This window comes from Caretta caretta, chromosome 1, assembly GCF_965140235.1.
Source record: "Caretta caretta isolate rCarCar2 chromosome 1, rCarCar1.hap1, whole genome shotgun sequence".
In the NCBI taxonomy this organism is placed as follows: Eukaryota; Metazoa; Chordata; order Testudines; family Cheloniidae; genus Caretta; species Caretta caretta.
Genome location: NC_134206.1, coordinates 66,573,083 through 66,596,190, shown reverse-complemented (window position 1 = coordinate 66,596,190; position 23,108 = coordinate 66,573,083). Strand labels below are relative to the sequence as shown.

The following is a 23,108-nucleotide window of genomic DNA, read 5'->3' as shown; positions in this document are numbered from 1 at the left end:
GGCCTAGGGGAAAGCGGTGAAGGGATCTGAGGCTCTTCCCTTCCTCTGAGTGGGGAAGCTCCAGTAATCTTTCTCATAAGTGTGTGCATTCTAAAGCTTCTCTTTGCTTCAGTGAAAGCACAGCTGCCACATGGGAAAATTATTCTCCAAATAAGATAAAGGTCAGCTTTCGTTATATATAAAGAGGTGAGGTCATTGGGTCCAATTTGAAAATGTGGATGTTTAAACATAGTCACCTAAATATCCATTATGGCCACTTAAATTACCACTTAGGTGTCTAAAATGGTTGTTTAGGTGACTGAATATAGATTTAGATGCCTAACCAAGTTGTCAAACTTCAGCATGTGTATTAGAAATAATTTTCAGATTCTTGGACAAACTCCTGAACATATTAGAAATGTCAGCATCTTTAGTGATTGTAGATAGCTGTTAAACTCTCTCGTGTCTAAACATACACATCCATGCTCATCATGAATTTCATCTGTTGTCTTTTTTGACAGAAATAGGTCATAAAGTTTAGTACTGGTAGCAAATTGAAAGATGATAACCCCAAAAGCACAGGAAATAGGACAGACATGAATGCAAGTAAATGCACGTATATGGCTGATTGAAAAAAAACTGCTCTTGGAAATCAAAAAGAAGATAAATAGAACTGGAAAAGTACAGCCTCAGTGTAGCATTTTCTTGCAACTTTAGCCTTTCTGCCTCAAAGCTATTGTTTGTGACTGTACCATAGATTAGCAGGTTCACTTGCTGCTCCATCAATGAGTTTTTTGGTGGTAGAAGTGCAACTTGTTGATGGCCACGTCAGTCAGAATCACCTAACTAAGTAGGTGATTTTTTGCAGCCCTTTGATAGATGCTTGTATCACTACCATTTTCTGAGTACTAGTGTGATGTCCAAGATGTGTTTTGCAAATGTATAGTATGGAATGATGAATTGAAAATACACTAAGACAGCAGGTTTTTTTTAATAATGAATTCAGAGTTGTCAATTGTATAATAAGCACAAAACCATACACATAAATATTATTGTATTGGTCTCCATTGTTTCTGTTGTATTTTGAAAATATTTTATTTTGTCAAGTGACTGTGCTCTTACATTCCAAATGTCCTAATTACGCAATAGTTTAGCTAGATCAAAAGGAAGCATTCACAGTTTTCACATCCTTATCAGGTTATTGGGGACACTGGGGCATGGCCACTAGGTAACTCGAGGGGATGGAAGACCACGAGTGTCGATGAAGCCCCCTTGCACTAGGCCCCGGTGTCCTTGGCCCCCCATCCTGCCTGGAGGCACTCGCAGCAGCTCTGCGTACTAGGCCCAAGTGTCCTTGGCCCCCCTGCCTGGAGGCACACACAGCAGTTATGCTGAGAATCGGCAACAGTATGTTGCAGAGTCAGACTGCCTGAAACTAAGCAAGGCCAAACAGGGCAGATATGGAAGAACAATGCTGAATAAAGCAGCTTTATGTATAGTTTAACAAATGATACAGAGAATCAGGGAACTAGCTGGGAACTGGATTGGCTGGCTATATGGATACTTGGGGCAGCTTGCTATTGGATAAGTATGCTGGGAAAAAGGATGTATAAAAGCCTGTGTAACTTCCTGCTCTGTTGTGCAGGATTTGAGATTTTATTCTCCCTGTACCTTTTTGCAGCTGCAAATAAACTTTTCTGCTTCTCCACCCCGTTGTGATTATTGGGTGTAGCACACCGGGTAACGAACCACTCAAGCTGTTGTTCAGCCTCTCGGCACTGGGTGCCGGCAACAGCTTTTGGCGTCCCTGGGTGGGCGACGAGGCTGCAATTTAGGCATGCCCGGACCCCTCCTGGAGGTCAAGGATTGCGGCGAGAACCGACGCCCAGCGCGCACCGGTGAGTTCATTGGGGGCCTCGGAGGAGACGCGATTTGATCGACCCCAGAGGGCACAACGGTGCAACGCACTCATATAGTGGAGAAGCTGTTGTGGACGGCGGTGAAGAACCGGTCCCTTAGACATGGGGGAGGAGCAGCTGCAGGCCACGGTGAAGAACCGGTCCCTTGGATAAGGTAGGAACCTTTTAAAATCCGGATTGTATGCTCTGTTGGAACCTGGGGATGCCCAGAGTTACCCTGTAGGTATGGGACAGGGACAGAGCTCAGAGGTTAGGGCACGGTATACGCCCCTAGAGTGCATTCTAGCAAACTGGAAGGTATTTGGTGCGGATCCGATGACTAAGAGCCAATTAAAACGATTCTGTACAGTTGACTGGTCTCAATATCAACTAGAGGACCAGGAGTGGTGGCCACCAGGAGGGTCAATTAATTACAACACGATCCTTCAGTTACTCCTGTTCTGTCAGAGAACAAGGAAATGGAATGAACATATGTATGCACATTTGTTTCTGACTTTATGTACTCGACCAGATATTTTACAGCACTGTAATCTGACTACGACTGGTTCGGTAGCAGCTAATGTTAGTCCCCAGACCCCCACCCCCACTGTAATGGCAAAGCCGGTGTCACCTTCGGCCCCCACACCCCCACCTTATAAGGGTAGGATGCCTCGGGTTACAGAGATTGCCCCCTCGGTGGGACTCTATCCTTTGCTTACCGAGACTGCTGTGGCTTGCCCAGGGGCAGATGGACGTCAGGCTACCACTATGCAAGTTTACACCCATGTGCCATTCAATCCAATAGACTTAGCAGCTTTTAAAACACAGGGTGGGGAATTCTCAACAAACCCAAGCAGGTTTATTTCAGTCTTTGAGGGGTGCCTCAGTAGTCACAAGCCGATTGAGACGACTGTAATATCCTCCTGAGAACCCTGTTGTCTGAGGTGGAGAGGGATCAGGTTACAGCTAAGGCAAGGGGAGCGTCAGCGTTCAAGCGAAAAAAAAAAGAAAGGAATCTATCTGTCAAGTTCCTCTCCAAATAATTGTAAGCGGCTCAGGGCATTTCTGGGTATGGCAGGCTTTTGCAGGATATGGATCCCAGAGTTTGGACTGTGGGCTAAACCCCTGTACGACTGTGTAAAAGGAGCAGATCATGACCCCTTCTATTGGACCCCAGAGGCTGACAGGGCATTTAAAATCCTGAAAAGAAAATGGATGGAAGCCCCAGCTCTGGACCTGCCGGATCTCTCTAAGCCGTTTCAGTTGTATGTACATGAACGAAGGGGGGTGGCCCTAGGAGTGCTTACACAGCTGTTAGGAGCATGGAGACGTCCCGTGGCTTATTTTTCTAAGCAATTGGATCAGGTTGCAAAGGGTTGGCCAGCATGTTTACGGGCGGTCGCAGCTACTGCCCTATTGCTTGAGGAAGCGGAGAAGCTAACATTGGGAGGGGTTATGCAAATCTATACTCCCCACATGGTCCGAGCCTTACTGGATGCAAAGGGAGGGCTTTGGCTCACCCAGGCTCGGATTGCTCGGTACCAGGCTAAGCTGTTAGAGAACTCTGAAGTCACCTTACAGCCTTGCCCCTCCCTTAACCCAGCCACTCTCTTGCCAGAAACAAAGGAACAGAAACATGACTGTTTAGAGATCACAGATGTCCAGTACTCCAGCCGTCCGGATTTAAAGGATGTACCCCTCCCAAATGCAGATTATAAGTGGTACACTGATGGTAGCAGTACTGTAATAAATGGGCAAAGGAGGGCGGGTTATGCTGTTGTGACCCTCCATGACACTGTGGAAGCTGAAGGTTTGCCTGCTGGGACCTCTGCCCAGCTTGCCGAACTAATAGCCCTGACCCGTGCACTTGAACTGTCAAAAGGAAAGCGGGTCAACATTTTTACTGATTCAACATATGCTTTTGGGGTGCTGCATGCTCATGCTGGCCTATGGAAGCAAAGGGGAATGCTAACAGCCCAAGGCTCCCCAGTCAAATACGGGCCCCAAATCCTCCGGCTCCTAGAAGCCGTACAACTTCCCTCGGAAGTGGCTGTGGTACATTGTAAAGCCCATCAAAGGGAGGATCAAGATGTGGCCAGAGGTAACGCTTGGGCAGATAGAGAGGCTAAGCATGCTGCCACCCTGCCATCCCCTCAGACTGAGAACGCCCATATGCATGCCCTTATCCCATCAGTAGGGGAGCTTCCAACCCCTCAGTACTCTGGGGAGGAGAGACAGCTAACTGACAAACTCAGTCTCCGGGAAAAGGAGGGATGGCTCCATTCCCCAGAAGGGAAGGTCCTCTTACCAAAGGGCCTAATCCGGCCAGTGCTGCAGAAACTACATCAAACCACTCATGCTGGCAGGGAAGCACTTATCCAGCTAATGGGAAAATACTTTATCACTTCCGGACTCCGACCCCTGGCTGCCCAGGTACAAGCAGACTGCTTAGTCTGCCAAAAGAATAACCCCCGACCGGGACATCCTGTGCCACCAGCTGCCCTAGAACCCACTCCGGGCCCCGGACAAGTGTGGCAAATAGACTTTACTGAGTTTCCCCGGACCCAAGGGTTCAAATAGCTCCTTGTCATAGTGGATCGGTTCAGCGGATGGCCAGAAGCCTTCCCATGCTGTAACTGCACTGCCAGAACAGTGGCCCTCAAGTTTGTTAAGGAGATCGTTCCTCGCTTTGGACTCCCCCTGTGGATGGAATCTGACAATGGGACACACTTCACATCAAAAATCATTCAAAGCATCTCACATGCCTTACAGATCCCCTGGAAACTCCATACACCCTGGAGACCGCAAGCCAGTGGTGTAGTGGAGCGTACCAATCAGACCCTTAAACGGCATCTCTCAAAAGTGTGCCAAGAAGCCTCACTGCAATGGCCTGATGCTTTGCCCCTTGTCCTACTCCATATCCGTGTTCTCCCAAAGGGAAGATTAGGGCTCAGTCCCTTTGAAATTATGTTTGGAAGGGCATGGCCTATGAATGGCACCCCGGTTCTGTCAGGGGAATAGGAGTTGGGTAATGGTTTTTTGTCACAGTATATGTGTTCCCTGTCTGCTGTTCTCTTGTCTCTTCACAGGTATACCAAGGATTCCCAGCCTGTCCCCTTGGACTCTCCCGTTCACTCCTTACAGCCCGGTGACTCTGTGCTTGTTCGCACCTGGAAAGACGAGCCTCTCCAGGAAAAGTGGAAAGGACCCTATACCGTCCTGCTGATCTCCCATACAGCGGCAAAGATCAAGGGACACAAGAACCGGATCCATCACTCTCGTCTGAAGGCAGTACCCGCCCCCTCGTCAGCAGAACAGTGGACCATCCAACCTGCTGACTCCTCATCTAGTGACGATCTCGGGCTAAAGCTACTGTTTAAAAGACACAAATAGCGGGCACCTTAATGCTAAAATGGGCCCCAGGTACTGGAGACCCTGGGTTGGGAAGACTCTGGTCATAATTAATTGGGTAACATTGTTATTCTCTGTATTGGTATTTCCAAACTGTACATATCGGGAGCATAACTCCTTTGTTTTGCTTGTGCACCATGTTGCTAATTTAACAAACCAGACTGATTGCTGGGTATGTGCTCCAACTCCACTATCCCCCAAAACGGGAATGCCCCTTGACATGCTGCCCTTGACCCTAGCAGAATTAGCCACCACCAAAGAGCAGGAAAGAACGGACTCACCGTTCTGGAACAAGATCTCTTTACAGCAAGCCACCTATCAGGACCAGGAGTATTCAGTTGCAGTACTCACTGAGGGAGTATTATGTTTTACCTAAAACCAATCTGATCACTATGGGCATCCTGTGGGAAAGAGCTCCTGTGTTATTACACAGTGGGCTGATGGGTATTGGATAAAGACCAACAGGGGAGGCCAACAGTGTGGGTGTAATGGTTCCTCCCCTTTTAGGGAAACTCTTACAAATAATCTTACCACAAATAAAGGGGTTTGGAAATGTAACTTGCTGTCCAGTTAATATCTCCAATGTAGCAAGCCAATGGTGGGTTTGTAGTGGTCCCTATGGCGAGTGTAATTTGAACGGCACAATTAGAAATGCCCCCACTTGTACCCAATCAGGAGGATGGGATGCCCCCTTAGGGGCATATAAATTGTTTAAAAAAGCAGCCAAAGCAGCCTTAAATATCCCAGGAATCCCCTTAAGAAAAGTCCTTACTGGGCCCTACAGGGTCACTATTTTGTATGTGGCCGAAAGGCTTACACGGTGCTGCCAGCCAACTGGACAGGTAGCTGTTATATAGCTCATGGAGTTCCTCATCTTTCCATAACTGCCACACTGCCCAAAGGAAAGATTAAAAATGCCCGAGACACCTCTGTTGAGTCACGAGAAAAGACCCTGCGGCGACTGACTACGGCATTAGAGGGCAATATGAAGAATCCCCTCACAACCGAGAAGCTGGTAGGGTGCTCTGTACTGGGAATAGCGCCACTGTTTACTGGGCCAGCCATGGCATGCATAGGTCGCTATACTATAAGGCTGCAGATGGTAGTTGAGAAAGTGGCCTTAGAGTTAGAGGACTCGGTTAGTGATTTAGGGTCAGCAGTAAAAACATTAAATAAAGAGGTACAGCCGCTCAGGACGTTTTCCTTCCAAAACAGGCTGGCTTTGGACTATCTCTTGGCATCCCAAGGAGGGGTTTGTGCCCTCATCGGGCCCCGATGTTATGTATATGTAAATAATAGCAGTTATAAAATCTATAAAAAGGTGGTACAGGCTAAGGCCCATGCCCGAGCCGGAGCACAGGTTGCCTATACTGCCCCAGAGAACGATTGGTTGCAAACCTTGTTTTCAGGCTGGGGTTTGTCGTCTTGGCTTGGTGGTTTATTTAGCCTGCTATTGAAAATTCTCTTTCCTGTATTGCTTGTATTACTGGTATTATGCTGTGCAGTATCATGTGTCAGGGCCCTTTTGCAAAAGTTAATAAGTCCTTCTCTTCAGGCTATCACAAAGTGCTTATGCAAAGTCATATTGTAAAAAATAAGTAGCCCAAGTGAGAAAACTCAGAGCCAAGGCTGTTGAGTGTTCTCAAAGGGGGGAGTTGTTGGGGACACTGGGGCATGGCCACTAGGTAACTCGAGGGGATGGAAGACCACGAGTGTCGATGAAGCCCCCTTGCACTAGGCCCTGGTGTCCTTGGCCCCCCATCCTGCCTGGAGGCACTCGCAGCAGCTCTGCGTACTAGGCCCAAGTGTCCTTGGCCCCCCTGCCTGGAGGCACACACAGCAGTTATGCTGAGAATCGGCAACAGTATGTTGCAGAGTCAGACTGCCTGAAACTAAGCAAGGCCAAACAGGGCAGATATGGAAGAACAATGCTGAATAAAGCAGCTTTATGTATAGTTTAACAAATGATACAGAGAATCAGGGAACTAGCTGGGAACTGGATTGGCTGGCTATATGGATACTTGGGGCAGCTTGCTATTGGATAAGTATGCTGGGAAAAAGGATGTATAAAAGCCTGTGTAACTTCCTGCTCTGTTGTGCAGGATTTGAGATTTTATTCTCCCCGTACCTTTTTGCAGCTGCAAATAAACTTTTCTGCTTCTCCACCCCGTTGTGATTATTGGGTGTAGCACACCGGGTAACGAACCACTCAAGCTGTTGTTCAGCCTCTCGGCACTGGGTGCCGGCAACAAGGTCTCTCGAAAGGAAGTGTGTTGGGGGTGTGTGAGGACTACACCACGTTTCCTGGTCTCTATATCATGTTTGGAGTCCTACTTTATTTAAGGTTTTTTTCCCCTTTAGGCAAGGCTGTTGAAAGCACTAACAGGCATGGCGTATGCTCAGGCCTGATACTCCAGTCAGGGCGAATTGATCCAAAAATAGTTCATCCAGGGCAGAACTGGTGCTGATGCTTCCTGCGGAGGCACATCCTTATAATCCATATACTAACAGAGATGGGGAAGGAGGATAAAGCCTCACTGAACCTTAACCATACAAGCCTCTCAGCAGCTCTTTCTGTGGTTGGGCCCTGACCAATGTGGAAGCAAGTCGCTAGCTAGTAATTCATTTGTTTGTAATTCTTATTTTCAGTTTATTTGTTTATCTTTTCTTGCTCCAGACCTGTGAGCTGTACTCAAGCTTTGGGGAGAGCAGAACAAACCATGGAGCTGCTGCTTCCCTCTGCTTTTGGAGGTCTTTTTCACCCCTTGTCTATCAATTGATGCCTCCATCTCTTGTAGCAAAGGAGATCATCAGGCCCAAGTGCTATAAGTGATTCTTACTTCTTCCTAGTGAGCCTGTACCTTCCTTTTTTAAGCTTTGGGAGTGTGCGGGAGATTGTTGTACTGTGCAAACTGAAGGAGGACTGCCTGGACCTGATGACTGAATATGTAAGTAATGTAGAACAATGTATTGAGCAGAATCAGGATTAAGCTCCATGGAAGCAGAGTTAGGAAAACCCACCAGAGGATCCATAGCAAAATCCACAGACAATGAATGCTGACAGGAATTAAACCCTTAATTACATTACAAATATTTAATTTTGGAAGTAGGATTATTCATGTGTTATGTTCAATTGCTGACAGCTGCCCAGCATTCATGAGTCTGACTAATTTTGTTTCCTTATATCTATATGAAGAGAATGAGCTATGCAGAAATAATTTACAAAATTGCCATGGATGTTAGCAGAGCACAGAGAAATTGCCCACCAATGTTTCTGGTGCCACCTTATCTTTGTGTTTTCAGAGTTCCTGAACAAAGGAAGACTACACTACATTCATCTTTGTTTCTCATTTATTTTGAGAGCCTGAAGTGTCATTTTGAAGATCACTTCTTTTTTATGAGCTTTACTTAATTTCAATGAAGATATTTGGTGTTCCAAAAATACAGTTAGCTCAGCATCTTGACTGCCTCTAGCTTTTATTGCAGACAGATTTACCACTGCTTACATCTGTGTACTATTTGTGTACTATTTCCAAGATATGGTGCAATAGCACTTTGTACACTGTTCATATCAGCAAAAAGAAAAGGAGGACTTGTGGCACCTTAGAGACTAACCAATTTATTTGAGCATAAGCTTTCGTGAGCTACAGCTCACTTCATCGGATGCATACCGTGGACAGTGTAGAAGATCTTATTATATACACACAAAGCATGAAAAAATACCTCCTCCCACCCCACTCTCCTGCTGCTAATAGCTTATCTAAAGTGATCACTCTCCTTACAATGTGTATGATAATCAAGTTGGGCCATTTCCAGCACAAATCCAGGTTTTCTCACCCCCTCCCCCCCACAAACTCGCTCTCCTGCTGGTAATAGCTTATCTAAAGTGATCACTCTCCTTACTCTCAGTGAGTTTGCGTGTGTGCAGGGGTGGGGGGTGAGAAAACCTGGATTTGCGCTGGAAATGGCCCAACTTGATTATCATACACATTGTAAGGAGAGTGATCACTTTAGATAAGCTATTAGCAGCAGGAGAGTGGGGTGGGAGGAGGTATTTTTTCATGCTTTGTGTGTATATAAAAAGATCTTCTACACTTTCCATAATATGCATCCGATGAAGTGAGCTGTAGCTCATGAAAGCTGATGCTCAAATAAATTGGTTAGTCTCTAAGGTGCCACAAGTCCTCCTTTTCTTTTTGCGAATACAGACTAACATGGCTGTTACTCTTGTCATAAATATAAAGGGAAGGGTAAACCCCTTTGAAATCCCTCCTGGCCAGGGGAAAGCTCCTCTCACCTGTAAAGGGTTAAGAAGCTAAAGGTAACCTCACTGGCACCTGACCAAAATGACCAATGAGGAGACAAGATACTTTCAAAAGCTGGGAGGAGGGAGAGAAACAAAGGGTCTGTGTGTCTGTCTATATGCTGGTCTTTGTCGGGGATAGACCAGGAATAGAGTCTTAGAACTTTTAGTAAGTAATCTAGCTAGGTATGTGTTAGATTATGATTTCTTTAAATGGCTGAGAAAAGAATTGTGCTGAATAGAATAACTATTTCTGTCTGTGTATCTTTTTTGTAACTTAAGGTTTTGCCTAGAGGGGTTCTCTATGTTTTTGAATCTAATTACCCTGTAAGATATCTACCATCCTGATTTTACAGGGGGGATTTCTTTATTTCTATTTACTTCTATTTTTTATTAAAAGTCTTCTTGTAAAAAACTGAATGCTTTTTCATTGTTCTCAGATCCAAGGGTTTGGGTCTGTGGTCACCCATGCAAATTGGTGAGGCTTTTTATCCAACATTTCCCAGGAAAGGGGGGGTGCAAGTGTTGGGAGGATTGTTCACTGTTCTTAAGATCCAAGGGTCTGGGTCTGTAGTCACCTAGGCAAATTGGTGAGGCTTTTTACCAAACCTTGTCCAGGAAGTAGGGTGCAAGGTTTTGGGCAGTATTTTGGGGGGAAGGGCGCGTCCAAACAGCTCTTCCCCAGTAACCAGTATTAGTTTGGTGGTGGTAGCGGCCAGTCCAAGGACAACGGGGGGAATATTTTGTACCTTGGGGAAGTTTTGACCTAAGCTGGTAAAGATAAGCTTAGGAGGTTTTTCATGCAGGTCCCCACATCTGTACCCTAGAGTTCAGAGTGGGGGAGGAAACTTGACAAGTCACCTAGGCAAATTGGTGAGGCTTTTTACCAAACCTTGTCCAGGAAGTGGAGTGCAAGGTTTTGGGAAGTATTTTGGGGGGAAGGACGCGTCCAAACCGCTCTTCCCCAGTAACCAGTATTAGTTTGGTGGTGGTAGCGGCCAGTCCAAGGACAACGGGTGGAATATTTTGTACCTTGGGGAAGTTTTGACCTAAGCTGGTAAAGATAAGCTTAGGAGGTTTTTCATGCAGGTCCCCACATCTGTACCCTAGAGTTCAGAGTGGGGGAGGAACCTTGACAACTCTGAAACCTGTTCATATCAGGAAGTTGATGTGTGAAAAAGCATGTTTTTGTGGTTAAGGCATGGAGTTGGTCAGTTAGGAGATGCAAGTTTTGTTCTTGATTTTGTCACAGGTTCACTTGGCTAAGGCAGGTTTCAGAGTAACAGCCGTGTTAGTCTGTATTCGAAAAAGAAAAGGAGGACTTGTGGCACCTTAGAGACTAACCAATTTATTTGAGCATAAGCTTTCGTGAGCTACAGCTCACTTCATCGGATGCATCTTATGCTCAAATAAATTGGTTAGTCTCTAAGGTGCCACCAGTACTCCTTTTCTTTTTGGCTAAGGCACTGACCCTTTCCATGATACAGTTAGGTTGCTGGTAACCAGACCCCTGATAAGGCTATGAAAACAGTGATTGCTTCCTTTTGATCTAGCTAAACTATTGCTTAATTAAGAAATTTGGAATGGAAGAGTATAGCTACCTTACTGGTAAAATGAAGATAATGATCCTTGCTTGTGCATATATAAGTATATTGTAAGACCAAATGCATTTGTAACATTAGTGTTGTTTTTTAACTTCTTTTTTTAAAAAAAACATGTATTATATATATATATATATATATATATAGGATTGGTTGAACATTTTCTGTCAGAACTGTTTTTGATGGAAAATTGGGTTTTTGACAAACCAATTTTTCCCAAAGTGTCTGCTTTCTACAGAAAATTTCAATATTTTGTTGGAAAACTTAATGAAAACTGAAATGTTTCTGCTCTTTGGTTGACAATATTTTAGTTTTCAGACAAATATTTCAATTTTCAATATTTCACTGAAAAGCTGAAATTTCCCACAGGGAAAAAACAAAAACAAAATCAACTCAGCCCACCATTTTCCAACCACCTCTTTATTTAAATACAAACACATAGAACTTTAATTAACACTCCCTGTGAATACACACACACACTTAAAATGTTTTTTCAAAGTCATTGTTGTGAATTGGATGTATCTTTTAAAAAGTCCCCATTTTCTCCAGGAATGTTCCAAAACATTACAGCCTATTATCATTATTAAGATAGCCCATTGGTTCATTATTATGTAGAATTCTGGATTATTTCTATAAAGCATATTGAATATAATTGGTTGAACAGATATTTTGATTCACTGCTAATTTTGGAAAAAAATATTTTAAGTTGAACAAAGAGCAATATTTTTTTATTTTATTTATTTATTTATTTTGCAATTTCTCTGAATCCAAATCCAAAAGTGGAAGAAAATTGTTTCAGGTCACACGAACAGTTTTTGTTCAAACTAAAACAAAACATTTTATTTTGGCTTTGAGTATTTGTTAACCTTATTGAAAAATGAAAAGGTTTTGCTTTGGTGAAAGTTGAAACCAAATGCTTCATTCCCCTCTACCAAAAAAAGAAAAGAAACATTTGTTGAAATGGACATGAATCTGTGAAACATTCCAGTGTAAATGAATCTGCAATTCTGCCTAATTTCTCCTGGCTTCAATATCAATTACTGGCATTATAATTTAGAGGTGATGTGCATCATTTTAGCAAGCTCATGTTACAATGAAACATCTAATACATCCTTTGACACTGAAGCCATAATGTGACTAAACCATTTTGCCTTCCAACATTAAAGACCCCATTCTGCATTCAAGGTCAGCAAATCTCTCCTTAACTTAAATGAAGTTGACTTCAGATTTAGTATACAACGATTGAAGTAACATACATGAACAGAATCTACTTGATTTATACTGGTTTGGGTCAGAAGCTTGTTGGAATGCCAGAGGATTGCTTTATTTATTTCAATTTCTAATTATAAAATTATTATTCATACCAGGTCTAGGACTATTATGTTAGGTTGATATGATATCTTTGGAGTACTAAAATGTTGAATTTAAGGAAAGATTAAATTTGTCTGGATCAAACAGAAAATTAAAGTCTACAGTACCATAGCAGATTTATGTAAACTGCCACCCTCATGCTTTTTAAACTTTGTACAACATTGATCCCATGGGAATGTAAAACAGATCATTAAGGACTAGAAACTGACTGGCAGTTAATGTTTTCAAAGCTTGCTGCTTTGCTATGGAAATTGAGAGTTTCAAATTTCTTATGAATGTATTTGAATTTTTACTCATTGTTTGTCTTCGTCAGGCACTTCTGTTGGAAAAGTACTTGCAAAAATATCAAGGGTATTATAATCTATTTTTCTAGCATAGCCCATATGATTATATAGTGCTTCATAAATTAAATAGTAGTTTTACTTCTTGTTTGGGGGTCTATTTTTGGCAGAAGAATATGTGGTCTACTCATTTTCAATATAATTTACATTCACTGCTGGAAGGCTACAAGCTTGCTTGGTGCCACATGATGTTGTGGATGAGACAAAAAGAACACCGTTAGAGAAATGTGAAATAATTAGCACATTAACACTTGGCCACTACGGAATTTCTTTTGGTCATAATGATGAGGAGATTTGTGCCATCAAAAGTTGCTGTGAAAATGGTGACAATTAAGTATCTCCAAAAATTACCATTGCCTTGGGCAAATTTGTCAAATTTTTGCTATGTTTCAGCATTGAACTGTTTTGTTTTGGTTTTTTTAGCCAAGAAAAGTGTTGACAGAAAGGGTGATGATTTACCTTTTAACCACAGTTGGAAATTCCTGTATAAACCTGAGGATATATTGATAGCTTCACGTAATTTTATTTATCTGGGAAATCCTTGTTCTTAAAGCTGAGACCAGAAAAACTTTAAACATCAACAAAGCTCTAGTGAAGGAAACAGGAAATCAGACACACTGGCTTGCAACCCAGAATGAAAGCAATAAATGCGTGGGTAGACTTGAGGTGGAAACCCTGCAAGCTTAACAGGAATCCAGTTTTTCTAGTGTAAGTCTTCCACTGCATTTTCTTGACCCTAATACTAACAAGCTGGACTCAAGACTCTATATACTGTTCTGGTGGACATCAGGAAAAAAACACCAAGGCAGAAATCATGAAAGTAGAAACCCCTAACAAGAGTAGGATTCTTTGTCCACTCCAGTTACCAGAGAGGACCAGCATGTGTTGTAGGGAACTTACTAAACGCGGGGACATCCTGGCCAGTGAGTTTTCTCTAGTTGTTGCTTAAAGCATGGCTCTTTTTGTATGTGTTGTCATGCTACATGTGTCATCAGAAGTGAATCAATCCCTCTCTCTAAAGGAGTAAAGGAAAGAAAAGAGAACCTTAGATTGCCAGAGTTGTGAATGAGGGAGGAAAGTGGAAAATCAGGGAGAAGACCTATGAAAGCTTCAGCAGGAAGAGGCACAGCCCTGTCTCAGCACCATTGTGGAGACAATGGCGTAAACGGGAATACTAAAGAAGCTGGATTTTAGCAACGCAGGAAGCTGGACACTATTTCACTAGGAGGGTGGTGAAGCATTGGAATGGGTTACCTAGGGAGGTAGTGGAATCTCCTTCCTTAGAAGTTTTTAAGGCCCAGCTTGACAAAGCCCTGGCTGGGATGATTTAGTTGGTGTTGGTCCTGCTTTGAGCAGGGGATTGGACTAGATGACCTCCTGAAGTCTCTTCCAACCCTAATAGTCTATGATTCTATGATTCTATGGATCCATGGATCTGAGCTATTCCAGATGGCTTCTGTTTTAATTCAGAAAGCTCAAGAATACCAGGTAAATGACCTGATATTAGTCATGTGTGTGATGCTTCCAGGGGGCACCCAGCATTGTGAGGAACCTTGCCACCACCTGCCCTCAGTGAGAGGAAGGCTTGTTTGTGCCTTCTGTGGATAAGCTACCTGAAACCACCAGTTTCAGAACTACCAGAAACACAAGCACTGCCTTCTAAGCCTTCACAGGCCTCGCTCTGCCTGGACAGGTAACGATAGGCACACAGAGCAACCCCTGAGTCCTTGGAGAGTTTGTTGTAGTGTCCAGCCCTTATTCACTGAACACTCACAGAATTACCAGGCCTGCTGTTCCCAAAAGAACAGTACACACCAGTTTATTAGTTATACCTTGGAACACAACTCTCAGATATATTTATAGAGAAAACAAAAATAAATTTATTGTCAAAGAACAGAGATTCAGGAGATAGTGAATAATAATATTGGAAACAAATGTTTACAAATAAAACAAAATCATCACCTGCTTTCTAGAGACTAAATTTGGTTAACCAGGCATTCCCCTATCTGCTGCAAGAAATCGTAACTCAAATTCTTTCCTCAGCATTTTCAATCAGTTGTTTGAGACCCCTTCTCATAAGATTAACCCTGCAGATAGTTTGTTCTCACAGACTGAAGGAATAACTAGGGGTTCATCTGTATGCAATTTATATCTTCCAAAGTTCATTGTATTACCCCTAAACAGAATATTCCCTGCTGTTTACCTCTTCCTGTTAATTTCCTCTCTTTGGAGATTTCACAATCGCTCATTAGCATTTGGTTCAGAAATCTGAGGGGAGGCCCACTGTGAACCATACAGTACTTAATTTTCATTAAAAAACAGCCCGATTTTTGTTTTACCTGAAAGAAAACCTCTTTTTAACCTTTGCTGATGATCAGGCCCCAGATACAGACCTTAAGAACATTATTTTCAGTATAGATACGTAACTCCTTACACAACATCTATACATGTGTTTTGCAATGATATTGATGACCAGTCTGACATGGGCTCTTATTAAGAGACCTTACATGATCCCTTTTGGTGAACTAGAATGTAAATACCAGACTCAGGGGATTCTTGAAACACTTATGCACCTCTTACACTTGCTGGCATTAGGAGGTCCCTGGTCAGAACATCTTCCATTGGCACAGCAGGGTCAGCCATCGGCTGATCCATTGGCATGGTCTCAGGACCCTCTTGCCTGGTTAAAACATAAGCTACTACATTTTATTTACCCTTAATGTGTACAATTTCCGTGCTACATTCTTTGAGGGCAATGCTCCAATGTAGCAGTTTGAATTTGGTATCTTTTGTCCTGTACAGCCATACCAATGGAAAGTGGTTTTAGGAATTTTCTGTTAAATGGATAAGGTCTTAGCTGCTTGATTGCCCACACAAATGCATAACATTCTTTTTCTATGACCAAATAGTTCAGTTCAGTGATCTCAGTTTTATTTTTTTAACATAAGTAAGCAATGCATTGCTTCTTGTTATTTCCCCCTATTTGTATCAGTTCTGCTCCTAGGCCTGTGTCCGGTGCATCAGTGCACAGTTCAAAGATTTTGTCTAAGTTTGGACTGGCCAGAACAGGATTTCCTGACAGAATTTTCTTTATCTCAAAGTCTTTCTGACAAGCTGCCATCCACCCTACTTTATATGGTTTTGTCAATGATAGCAGGCACAATGTTACTGAATTTTCAGAGTAACAGCCGTGTTAGTCTGTATTCGCAAAAAGAAAAGGAGTACTTGTGGCACCTTAGAGACTAACCAATTTATTTGAGCATAAGCTTTCGTGAGCTACAGCTCACTTCATCGGATGCAGCTGAATGTTACTGAAACCATTTACAAACTGGTGGTAATAGTTAACCAAGCCTATAAAAAAACAACAACTGGATTTTCACTTTAGTCTGGAGTATAAGCAAGTTAACAATGGATAGGGAGGTGGAGAGATTCCTCTCAATCCCCCAAAGTCAGTGGTTCTCAAACTAGGGCTGCCGCTTGTTCAGGGAAAACCCCTGGTGGGCTGGGCCGAATTGTTTACCTGCCGTGTCCGCAGGTTCAGCCGATCGTGGCTCTCACTGGCCATGGTTCACCGCTCCAGGCCAATGGGGGCTGCAGGAAGGGCGGCCAACACATTCCTCAGCCTGCGCCGCTTCCCAGGCCCCCATTAGCCTGTAGTGGCGAACCGTGGCCAGTGGGAGCTGTGATCAGCCGAATCTGCAGACGCGACAGGTAAACAAACCGGCCCAGCCCGGCAGGGGCTTTCACTGAACAAGCAGTGGCCCTAGCTTGAGAACCACTGCTCTAGGGGCTGCTTAGAACATGTCACTTTGTGTTTGTCCTCACACTATTTAGTTCTGCCCTCCCCATAATTCCTGAAGTCATTTCCCCTAACCAGGAGGAAAGAAACAGAGTGGATCTGGGTTAACAATAATTTAAGTGGGGTTAGCATCTCCAGTACGTATTATTGGTTCATGCAGTTTCTCTCCTACCCCACCACTGGAATTCCTTATCCACAGCCAGAACTTGGACATAGCCAGTGTCATAAATATAAAGGGAAGGGTAACCACCTTTCTGTATACAGTGCTATAAAATCCCTCCTGGCCAGAGGCAAAGTCCTTTTACCTGTAAAGGGTTAAGAAGCTCAGATAACCTGGCTGGCACCTGACCCAAAATGATCAATGAGGGGACAAGATATTTTCAAATCTGGAATGGGGGAAAAGGCTTTTGTCTGTCTGTGTGTTACCTTTGCCGGGAACAGATCAAGGATGCAAGCCCTCCAACTCCTGTAAAGTTAGTAAGTAATTTAGCTAGAAAATGCGTTAGGTTTTCTTTGTGAAATTTGCTTGTGAAATTTGCTGTGCTGGAGGAAATGTGTATTCCTGTTTTTGTGTCTTTTTGTAACTTAAGGATTTGCCTAGAGGGATTCTCTATGATTTGAATCTGACTGCCTGAAAGATTATCTTCCATTCTGATCTTATAGAGTTGTTCTCTTATCTTTTTTTGTTCTTCTAATAAAGTTCTGATTTTTAAGAATCTGATTGGGTTTTTTGGGTCTTAAAAATTCAAGGCTGCTTTGTGCTCATCTTGTTTATTCTCAAGCCTCCCCAGGAAAAGGGGTGTAAGGGCTTGGAGGGATATTTTGGGGAAATAGGAATTCCAAATGGTCCTTTCCCTGCCCTGTTCTTTGTCTAAATCACTTGGTGGTGGCAGCATACTGTTCAAAGACAAAACAAAATTTGTGCCTTGGGAAAGTTTTTAACCTAAGCTGGTAAAAATAAGCTTAGGGGGTCTTTCATGCGGGTCCCCACATCTGTACCCTAGGATTCAGAGTGGGGAGGTAACCTGACAGCCAGTATGTATCCATACACCATACTGGCACTTCACTAATGCTACTATCTTGTTTGCTAGAATCTCAGCCTATTTATTTATTTTAGAGTCAGTCTCTGGTGGTTATGGTTGTGGGAAAATAACAGAAAATGTGAACCAAGGACTGGTCTACACTTAAATATTAGATCAACCTAACTGTGTTACTCCAGGCTATTAATAATTTGGTGCCTTGAGCATTTTCGTTAGGTTGACCTAACCCTCTGGGGTAGATGCAGCTAGAAGAATTCTTCTGTTGGCCTAGCTGACACCTTGGAAATGTGGATTAACTCTATCTGCAGAAAAACACATTTTATCAATGTAGGAAACATATATACTATTGCTCTACAATGGCACAACTGCAGCACCGTAGCTGTACTGCTGTGGGGGCTGTACTGTAGAGGTACCTTGATTGTAACATATACAGACCTGAGACTTTAGAGAGCCTGGAACAATTGCTCTGAGAGATACAAACTGCTCCATTCATCCAGCGTTAACTCAAATGCCCAGTGATGATAGTCAACCGCATTGAAGCTTAAATTATTTCACCCTTCCTGTAAAAAGTAGAGGTAGAATCATAGATTTACACTAGTTTCAGAGTAGCAGCCGTGTTAGTCTGTATCCGCAAAAAGAAAAGGAGGACTTGTGGCACCTTAGCAACTAACACATTTATTTGAGCATAAGCTTTTGTGATGCATCCAATGAAGTGAGCTGTAGCTCACGAAAGCTTATGCTCAAATAAATTTGTTAGTCTCTAAGGTGCCACAAGTCCTCCTTTTCTTTTTACTATTTACTATGTGTGTCATCTCACTGCAGTGCTACATTTTTCCCCTGATCGAGATGGAGCCAAGCCCAAGGAGCTTAGCAGAATCTATGGGCATATTTAAGTCCCACTCAAGGGGAGCCAAGCTAATGGAACTCATTTGATCCAAGTGGCACACATAATTATAGTGTTACTCCTTTGGATTCAATCAGCTGGCCAAAATTTGGAGTCTTGTAGGTTGTTCCATTAAGGAGAAGAAATAGGTGACAGGTATTTCTTTGATGCAGTTTTGTTTATTTACAAAGAATGTACAATGCCCTGTGTCTCTGAATACAAAAGGAATAAAATAGCAGGAAACATCTTCATTTGTTTAGAGCACCAAGAGCACTCCTTTTATCTCAAAAACCTCTCCTTAGGTTCATACACCATTCTTTCAGCTGTTCCTTCAGGCTAACTGTCTTGCTCTCTGGTTCTCTGTGTTCTGCCTAAAAACTTACTTTTATAAACAATACTCAGCAAAAACCCTGTGCCCACTTCCTGGGGAGGGTCCTATACTCCTTTTGTTTTAGGTGGGGGCTGGTGATTAATTCACTTTTACATATATATTAATTGAAGGGTGCATTCACGCCCATCAGTCTCTGTGTGGTTTGTAATCCATGCAGTTACCAGTATGTCTCAGCATAACAATATTTTTAATATCTGCACATCCTACTGAGAGCAGAATCTCATTTGGTTCCTCTTATGGGTGGAGCTTGGAAGAGTACAACCCTCTTTTTTCCCCCAACCTGCCTCTGTCTATAAGTATTTTCCCATCTATAAGCTGGTTAATTTTTGGACCGTAAAGACTGAGTATATTTGTAACTGAGTACTCAGTAGTCATAAAATGTGTAGGGAGAGAGTCTATGACTAAACTTGCTGTTCGTGGGGTGACAATGATTTTTGTTGTGATTTATTACTAGTGTATTTTAATAGAGATTTTTATTCTGACTTATTTAAAATAATTTTCTATTTTCAGTTTTGGATCCTTTGTCAAAAACACATTCTGAACCTGCTTTGTGTGTCTACTTCCCACATTCTGTATGCATGTTATTAGCTCCTTAGACTGTGGCATCAAATCTATTAGTGTAAGTGGGTCATATTTTTTCAAGCTAGCAGGGTTCAAGTAGACCCGTCTCTTGCTTAAAACTTGAAGACTGCTGGGCACCCTTTTTCTGGATAGGAGGCATTACATATTTTTTTTAAATAAAACTTTTATGGGATCCCAAATCTTTCTATTCTTCCCCCTCACCCCTCCCACCAACCATAAATGCTATCAACATTTGCGTTTTAAATCCTCCAGCAATTTCAGTGAGTTCCATAGAAATATCTTCTTTTATATTCCATCTATTTTGACTTAGGGGATAAATAAAGGGTAGCTAGATGCTCAGCTTCCATCCTAAATAGCAGAATCCTCAAAATCAGTTTGCAATTAATAAGATAAAAATATGGACCGAATTATGAGCTTGTTTATTGATATTAGTATAGCTAACATATAGCTATGTCTTCTGTGACTGACTCAGTCAAAGGGGCATCATTCCATAGTGCTTCAATGGTCAGTGCTATTGTCCTGTGGTTCCCATCTCCTCTCTAGGACCCTTATGATGTAAGGAAGTACTGTTATCCCCATTTTACAGTTGGGAAAACTGAGGCACAGAGAGGCTAAATGAAACGACTTGCCCAATGTCATAGAGGAAGTCCATGATGGAACAGGAAATTGAATCTGAGTATCCCACATCCCAGGTATAATGGGGCTTACTGCTAGGGTGCCTCCTCCTGGCTGCTCTGGGGATTAGCTCTTTCCAGGTCTGACACCCCTTCTGTCACACATTTGCCTGCCCTGCCACTCTGTGATTCAGGGTGCTCTGTCTTTGTGGCTTGGCCTTCCACCGAAGTCACTATGTGTTGTCCCCTAATGGGATATCAAAGTCTGTCCTTACAAACTATCTCAGGCAGTTTTTACATCGTTTCCCAGACTGTGCCTCTTCTCCAGTGGCTGGTAAGGGAACCTAGACCCACCCTCTATACTGGATTCCAGGTCAGGGACCCTCTAATCAGCAAACAAGATTTGCAATGTCCCACCCTACTGCCATTTCCCTGAGTCCTTTTCTACTCCACCATACTCCTGGACAAACCCTTCCTTCGGGGCCTGCATCCCCTGGGGTTTCTATTCTCCCTCTGGGTTTCCTTCCTTCCCTTTCTAACACCCAAAGAGTAGCTGCAGGCTCCCTCATGGCAGCCCTTTTTTGCTGCCAACTTCCTGGCTTTATACATGTCTGACTTGTTCCTTCTCTGCTGGACTCCATCATTGAATTCACCTCAGCTGTGGCTAGTGTGGGGTGAACAACCTATCACAGTGCCTCTCAACGTTTCCAGACTACATCTGATTTGTCTTGTGTACCCCCAAGTTTCACTTCACTTAAAAACTACTTGCTTACAAAATCAGACATAAAAATATGGAAGTTTCACAGCGCACTATTATTGAAAAATGCTTACTTTCTCATTTTTACTATATAATGATAAAATTAATCCTTTGGAATATAAATATTGTACTTACATTTCAGTGTATAGCATATAGAACAGTATAAACAAGTCATTGTATGAAATTTTATTTTGCACTGACTTTGCTAGTGCTTTTTGTCTAGTTTTACAACAGGCTACGTATCTAGGTGAGTTGATGTACTCCCTGGAAGACCTCTGCATTTCCTCAGGGGTACATGTACCCCTATTTGAGAACCACTGCCCTATCACACCAAGCCAGTGGCCCAACCAATGGGCCATGCTTCCTCCACCTACCATATGCCATATACTCTGCAAGAGCTGCAATTGGTACAAAATGCAGGAGTGCATGGGCTTAGGAGCAGAGTGTCATGAACACATTACCCTAATGGTCCGCTCTTTGCAGAGTTTCTCCATTTAACATGGATCATTTCAAAATCTGTGTCCTTACGTTCCAAGCCCTCCATAACATTGACTTCTCAATACTGAGCTCCCATGACATTATGTCCCACTGGTCCTGAAGGATGTGGCTGATGGGTGCAGAAAACAGTATTTATAGAGCAGATGGAACTAGATTGTAGAACTCATTCCCACTAGAGATAAAAAATGACCATTTGTTTGATTTAAGGTCAAAACTCATTTGTTTGATTTTAGCACTCTCTTGATGTATTCCTCACTTGCACACAGCATAAAAACAAGCACACCAAATCAAACTATTTTTCTGACTGGCTGGGAAGAAAGAAAGAGAGAGATTTTTCTCAATGTTTTAATTCTACTTTTCAATACGTAGGATATTCCCAAATACTACAGTGGTGTGGCCCATGTTAGGCATAACTCCATATTGTAAACTTTTCTATTTGTTTTTTACTACTTGCCCCATCTAAAATGTTTTCTGCATAGCCTACTGAAAAGAAAACCCTGTACTATTCTGGAAGAGCAAGGGTTAGAGTGAAGTGAATGTACCACATAGTCTTGTTCTGTCAGTAGCTCAGAACTGTCACTCTCGGTTGTTTGCCTCTCCTCCACAATTACATGTAGGACCTTTTGTGTAAGGTTGGTGTGTGTCAGCTTCCATGGAAACCCTCAGAAGCAGTTTGAGGAGCAGTTTGCTGATCTCCTGATACAGCTGTCATTTATTTCTCAGGATCTCACAAACACAATGAGCACCGTAGTAGTACTGATGCAGTTTAGTGACAAAACCAGCAACTTCACTATAAAGGAAATGAAAGATGATTTTGGAAGATGAAACTACAAAAAGCATCCAGATAGATTTCTGGATTTGGTAGAGTTTGATTCTATGAAACAATCAAAATGGGTTTTTGTTGTTGTTGTTTTGTTTTTTGTTTGGTTGGTTGGATTTTTTGGACCCCAGAGTACCTTTAAAGCTGCGTTAACTAAAGTCTCAATGTCTGCCCTATACAGCCCCTCCCCTCCACCACACACATCCATATATTTTGGAAACAACTTCTGGGAGGTGAAGCAGTTTATACTTCCAAGACTGAACAAGAACACTGATCAGTATGTATATGGAATACCACTTTCACAGTATACAACTTGATTGAGCTTCCAAAGGAAGTCCTGGGAAATAATATACAAATTAATATCTATAGGAATTGCTAAAGAGGATTTTACATGCTGGGCCTGAATATTGACTTTCAATAGCTACTTAATGGCCAACATTAGTTAAAGCTACTTTTCAATAGAAAAGATTTCCACAGTTCACAGGAGCCAATGACAACCTCAAACGCTAATAGCTAATTTTTGGCTTAAAAATGATTCAATATTTTAAAAAACTCCAGTGGCACGGAGATCTTATCTGATCACTTTTACAAAGACTGTCGTATAAGTGCATTGAATGATAACTCTACTGGGGCTCAATCCTGCAATCAGGAGGAATTCTAGTATTTTGTATTTCATCCACGGTAAAGTGTTTACAAAGAAGGACATTGAGACACAGAGCACTCAAATGATTTGTCCCATGTCACACAGAAAATCTGTGGTAGGCCTAGAATACCACCCAGAATTCCTGACTCCCAGTACCAATCTCCAATTACTAGAAGT

The 23,108-nt window shown here is 42.6% G+C and overlaps 1 long non-coding RNA gene across 1 annotated transcript; it reads left to right on the top strand.

The window, feature by feature from the left end:
• The first annotated feature begins 1,182 nt into the window (after positions 1–1,182).
• LOC142072218 (uncharacterized) lies at positions 1,183–7,453 on the top strand. Its single transcript, XR_012668632.1, has 2 exons — positions 1,183–2,052; positions 4,967–7,453. It is a non-coding gene; the product is annotated as an uncharacterized LOC142072218 (long non-coding RNA).
• Positions 7,454–23,108: the final 15,655 nt, after the last annotated feature.